We start from the raw sequence: 6,137 nt of genomic DNA, 5'->3' as shown, positions 1-6,137 counted from the left end.
CCTGCTTCCCAGAAGGGACAGTTTTCATCATTAATATATATATATATATATATATATATATATATATATATATATATATATATATATAAAATGTAAATTGTTATACATTTAGACTACTTTTGCATTTCCTTACACTTACGAAATTTAAGAAATACATTTATATTAAATGTATAATTTACATTTCAACATATCATTTAGATTTTTTAATTACATTTTATCTCAAAAATCATTTTATCTCAAAATAAATATCCATATTTTTCGAACATAGCAAATACATTATTTTAATTTATATTAATTATATATATATATATATATATATATATATATATATATATATGTATATAAATTTTAATTTCCCATTATTTTGACCACAATATCATAGCTATCAAGTTTTTGGTATCCCTTGTTTTAAAGAATATGAGTGTATTTTGACTCTCAATAATATTATTATTTTTAGATTATATTTTAAATATTATATATTTTTTAAATATGTACATCTACTTAAAAAGTTGTTTGTGAAGGACATAATTAAATATATATTAAATATATAGAATATTTCATATGTTTAATTATGTCATGGGGTAAATATTTATTTGTATATTCATTTGTTCATTCATTGAGATATATATAGTTATTTATTTCTTGACAGTATATAAATGTTATAAAAAAAACTATAAAATATGTAAATTAAAAAAATCTTGTTTAAATAACATTTTCCATTCATTTCCAGTGTTGTATTAATAGCTATTTTATTAAAAGCACCAATAAATAAATAGATAATAATTTCATGATTTATTCATTTATATATGACATTTTATTTATTTATTGACACTATTTAGTTAACATAAATAATCAAATAAATAACTAAATTACATGTAAATGACATTTTCCACTGAATGTTGATGTATTTATTCATTTTTATTTGTTGACTTATTTATATTTCTAAATTATTATATATATATATATATATATATATATATATATATATATATATATATATATATTAACACTTTTAATTAAATATGTATATTTTAATATGGCACTTCCAGTCCTCTGTAGGTACTAATATATTAATACACATAGTAAATAATAAGGATAAAAGGATAGTTCACCCAAAAATGAAAATTCTGTCATTAATTACTGAAGTTTTCTTTGTGCACAAAAAACTATTCTCATAGCTTCATAAAATTATGGCTAAACCACTGATGTCACATAGGCTATTTTAACAGTGTCCTTAAACATAAATGGGCCTTGAATGTGGTAGTTCTCTTGCTGTCTATGCAGGGTCAGAAAGTTTTCAGATTTCATCAAAAATATCTTAACGGGTTTGGAATGACATGAAGGTGAGTAATTAACGACAGAATTTTCATATTTGGGTCTACTATCCCTTCAGGCTAAAAGCTGAAAAACTTTCATGGGGTTTTTAAGTGCTTTCAGTCCTTCAAAAGGGAAACTTAGTAACTTAAAGTGTGGGCTGATGGTTTTACTGCATTGAGGTTTTCTGAATGTGTGACTCTGACACTGGCGTCTTTGTTTCTTGCAGTGATTTTGCATCTCTGGAGGAGAGTGAGGCGGAGTTCAATGGTCAGTTGGGTTTGGACATGGCGGAGCAGGAATTTGGTATTTGTCCTATAATGACCGGCAAGGAGATGAGCACGCTGGAAGAGAGTGACTCTCTCTGCATGGTCATGTACCTCAGTCAACTTCACGAGCTCCTTAAAGACACAGCGCCAGCTAGTGGTCAGGATAAGGCATCATCTTTTGTTTTACTTCTATTTGTGTAGTATCGTTATTTATATACATACTTTTTTCTCTGGACAGGAAACATGAGCCCAGAAGAGAAAGCTGTTCAGTTTTCCAGCACCAGGTCACCCATCTCACTGCTCACCAAACTTGGACAGAGTCTGTCTCGAAAACGCAATCCCAAGGTTCACACACACTCACAATTACACAGCTGCACTATTTTATCAGCCGTTACCCATGTGCTAAGATGTGCTATTTTTCATATCTATCAGGATAAGAAGGAGAAGGAAGCAGATAGTGTTGGAAAGAGGAGGAGGACAAGCCAGAATGGCCAGTCTGAGGAGGTGAGTCCTTTTGACACACACACACACACACACACACACACACACACACACACATATATATATATACACACAAATATAGATATAGATATATATATATGATCCTGGTCCGCAAAACCAGTCATAAGGGTCAATGTCAATGTTTTGAAATCTTAAAGCTGAATAAAAAGGCTTTGCATTGATGTATGTTTTTTTAGGATATTTGTCCAAGATACAACTATTTGAAAATCTGGAATCTGAGGGTGCAAAAAAATCTAAATACTGAGAAAATCACCTTTAAAGTTGTCCAAATGAAGTTCTTAGCAATGCATATTACTAATCATAAATTAAGGTTTGATATACTTAAGGTAGGAAATTTTGACGATTTGATGATTTTAGCGCCAATTGATATTGATTATCTGTGATATTTTCCTGATATAGGAGGACGTTCCTCATGATACCAAAGAAAATAAGACTTTAGGAGTAACTCCTGGGTCAGAACCGAAGGTCGCTGAGGGTCACAGCAAGGTTCGGTCCATGGCGACGCTACTGCTGGCTAAATTTGAGGAGAACTCGCCATCAGCCTCAGCCACTGCAACACGCCGACAGGTGTGTGAGTATTTGTGTGATGCATGTGTGCTTTTACATGCATACAGTTGTGTTTGCAGGTGCATACATATATGTGACTCTGGACCACAAAACCAGTCATAAGGGTCAATTTTCTGAAATTGAGATTTATACATTGAGAATAAATAGCTTTCCACTGATATATGGTTTGTTAGGATAGGACAATATTTGGCTGAGATACAACTATTTGAAAATCTGGAATCTAAGGGTGCAAATAAATCAAAATACTGAGAAAATCAACTTTAAAGTTGTCCAAATTAAGTTCTTAGCATTGCATATTACAAATCAAAAATCAAGTGTTGATATATTTACTGTAGGAAATTTACAAAATATCGTAATGGAACATGATCTTTACTTAATATCCTAATGATTTTTGGCATAAAAGAAAAATCTATCATTTTGGCCCAAACAATGAATTTTTGACTATTGCTACAAATATACCCGTGCTACTTAAGACTGGTTTTATGGTCCAAGGTCACATATTTGTTTTCAGGTTCAGCAGTTTTTCCTTTCAAATTTTCTTTCTTCACTGAAAAAACTAAATGTGGAGCAGAAGAAAGAATTTAATCTGCTTCTCACAGTCTTATATAGTCACTCAAAAAATCACCATGTTTGATAGAAAATGGAGTATTGTGTTTTAGTTGTGATACAATTTCACACTGCGTCTGTTAGTCATAAGCTTTTGTGATGTTTTTCTTATGAATTAGCTTCACCTTGCCCTTCAGCGAAAGCTGCTGATTCATTCCGTGCCTGGTGCACAAACTTAGCAAATACACTTTAACAGGCAGCAGAGCTAGAATTGGCAAAGCCTCTAGGCAGAATTTATAAAGTGTTTTATTAGATTAAAAGCCATTAAGGTGATTTACAGTAACAACTGCGGCTAGAAGACTGCACCAGGAATTTTAACTCTACAGTGAATAACATTTTGATGTCTACAAACCCTACTTAAAGAGGTAGTTAACCCAAAAATAAAAATTCTGTCATTAATTACTCACCCTCATGTCGTTCCAAACCTGTAAGACTTTCGTTCATCTTTAGAACACAATTAAGATATTTCTGATAAAATCTGAGAGCTTTTCCTTCATAGACAGCAATGTAACCATAACAATTCATGGGCCAGAAAGGTAGTAATTACATGAAGCTACTACAAGAATGCTTTTTGTGTGCAAAGAACACAAAAATAACAACTTTATTAAATATTTTCTTCCCTTGAACGTGTCAGTTGAATTGCCCTTTATGCAGGGTCAGAAAGGTCATGGATTTCATCAGAAATATCTTAATTTGTGTTACGAAGATGAAGGTCTTGTGGGTTTGGAATGACATGAGAGTAAGTAATTAATGGGAGAATTTTCATTTTTGGGTGAGCTAATTGGATGTGTTTTCCCGTACAAGGAATAGATCAGAGTTCACTCTCTCCCAGTTATAAGCTAGAACGCAAAAAGACACCTGTGCTATATGATTCAATAGTTCCAGTAGTGTATGTTTTTTTTGTATAGAAATGGCTACTCCGATTCTCTTTTAAGTTTTTATGGTCTCTTTTGGCCTCTGTTTGCCTAGTAATAATAGGCTATGAAGGAGCTCTGTGTGTAAACGGGCCTGGGGCTCAACAGCCTATTAGTGACTGGAGGCAGTGGAGCATGTGATTTGACTGAAGATTCTTCAGTTAGGACCCTCAAATAATTTATTATCTCCATCGTATCCTTTGCCTTTGACTGACAGGTTGATTTTTATTGATTTATGGATGGATAGATAGACAGACAGACACAGATTAGATTTAGATTAGATAGATAGATAGATAGATAGATAGATAGATAGATAGATAGATAGATAGATAGATAGATAGATAGATAGATAGATAGATAGATAGATAGATAGATAGATAGATAGATAGATCATCATGCATCATTTCTTTTAAAGGTTTTTATCTCAGAACTTGTTTTCCATACTCATGTTTTGATTTGTAGAGCTACATTCAGATGTATTCGGGAGGAGTGAGCTCATTGGCTCAGCAGATAGCCAATCAGATTCAGAGTCAGCAGGAACAAGCTCCCAAGCTCCTTCACAGGAGGGAGTTGGTAAGAGTTCACCTGTAGTGCTGGCCACAAAGCTGCCCTAACATTGTGAATGTTGTGCCCCTTGTCTCTGAGGTCTGTAACCCAGTGTTGACCCTTGTTTAGTGTTACATTTACTAATTACTGTGAGTTTGTGCTGTAATCTAATTTCTCTAATAAGGCTTAATGCTGCGCAGCTTTGTTAGACTGATCAAACCCGAAGTGTTGATCCATGTAAGTGCGGCAGTCATGCAAAATCTGAGCATTTCATTGAGTTAGCCATATTTTATTGTTATATCTGACCATGCACCACAAAACCAGTCATAAGTAGCACAGGTTTATTTGTAACAATAGCCAACAATACATTGTATGTGTCAAAATTGTCGATTTTTCTTTTATGCCAAAAATCATTAGGATATTAAGTAAAGATCATGTTCCATAAAGATATTTAGTAAATATACTAGTGTAAATATATTCAAACTTAAGTTTTGATTAGCGATGTGCATTGCTAAGAACTTCATTTGGACAACTTTTAAGGTGATTTTCTTAATATTTGGATTTTTTTGCACCCTCAGATTCTACATTTTCAATGTAAAAAAATGTAAAACAAAATTAACCTTATGACTGTTTTGTGGTCACATATTAATATTATTTTATATTTATTAAAATGAAAAAATAAAATAAAAATAATAATAATAATATAATTATATTATATTAAATAAAATATAATCATTATTATTATAAAAAAATATATATATTTAATATTTAATATTTAATGCACCTCATTATCCTGGGTTTGTCTGTGCACCTGTAACTACCCATCTTTCTTTTGATCTTCGACCTTTGGCTTCTCACCTGTAGGGTTCTCAAAGGGAGTTTCCTGTGAATATGGGCGGCAGCGATGTGTGTTACTTCTGCGGACGTCGCGTTTATGTCATGGAAAGGCTGAGCGCCGAGGGAAAGTTCTTCCACAGGAGCTGCTTCCAGTGTGACCACTGCAGCTCCACATTACGCCTGTCCAACTATGCTTACGACCAGCTACATGGTGTGTTTGTATGATTACAATATTACTTAATTTTATGCTTGAATCAAAAACAATAGGTGATTAGCTTTTAATGGATATGTAAAAGTGTGTAAAAATGCCCCGTTGTTCTGTTTTGCTGTAGGCAACTGTTTTTGCCAAACAAACTGCTCTTTTGTTAGCATTGCACAGTCATAAGGTCTGAAATGTGCTTGAGTTGGGACAGGGGTTTTATTGTTGACCAACAATGACAGTAGGCCACACACACACAAACTGAAGGCCCTCAGCAAAATGCTTTTAAGACATTTTTTAAAAATAGGAATCAAAACACCAAAAAGTGATAGGGTTGCATAGATCACATGGTTCAAACACTTC

Source organism: Garra rufa, chromosome 4 (genome assembly GCF_049309525.1).
Source record: "Garra rufa chromosome 4, GarRuf1.0, whole genome shotgun sequence".
Classification (NCBI taxonomy): domain Eukaryota; kingdom Metazoa; phylum Chordata; class Actinopteri; order Cypriniformes; family Cyprinidae; genus Garra; species Garra rufa.
The sequence above is the reverse complement of the archived record's forward strand: the minus strand, read 5'-3'. Positions refer to the sequence as shown.